We start from the raw sequence: 327 nt of genomic DNA, 5'->3' as shown, positions 1-327 counted from the left end.
CCGGCACCTCCAGGCTCGCGTCGGCCATGACAAACGACCCCCCCTTGGCTGGACACAGCCAGCACCCTCTCCCGAGGGCTCTGTTAGAGCAAAGCGGATTTAGTTCGTATTTTGGGGAGCCTCGGGGCCTTTCAGCCCTGTGGCTGCCTGGGGGTCTTCACTAGCTGGAGGCTGCGGGCTCGGGCCGGCGTGACGCCGGCAGCAAAGCAGGGGCAGCGAGCGGGGGCTGCTCTGCTCCCACGAGGTTCCTGTGCTGGGACAACGTCCGCCAGCCCCGGGGCCTCGCTGGGGAGCCCGCGGCGGGGGGGCCCCCGCCCAGGCCCCCCC

At 71.3% G+C, this 327-nt stretch overlaps 1 protein-coding gene across 1 annotated transcript in view; it reads left to right on the top strand.

Annotated features, from left to right (window-relative positions):
* PAX5 (paired box 5) overlaps positions 1-327 on the top strand; it is a 144,818-nt gene that overhangs the window by 17,196 nt on the left and 127,295 nt on the right. The window lies entirely within an intron of this gene.

This window comes from Egretta garzetta, unplaced genomic scaffold (genome assembly GCF_000687185.1).
Source record: "Egretta garzetta isolate BGI_Z169 unplaced genomic scaffold, ASM68718v1 scaffold277, whole genome shotgun sequence".
Classification (NCBI taxonomy): Eukaryota; Metazoa; Chordata; class Aves; order Pelecaniformes; family Ardeidae; genus Egretta; species Egretta garzetta.
Note: the sequence above shows the minus strand (reverse complement) of the source record. Positions and strands in the feature narration are given on the sequence as shown.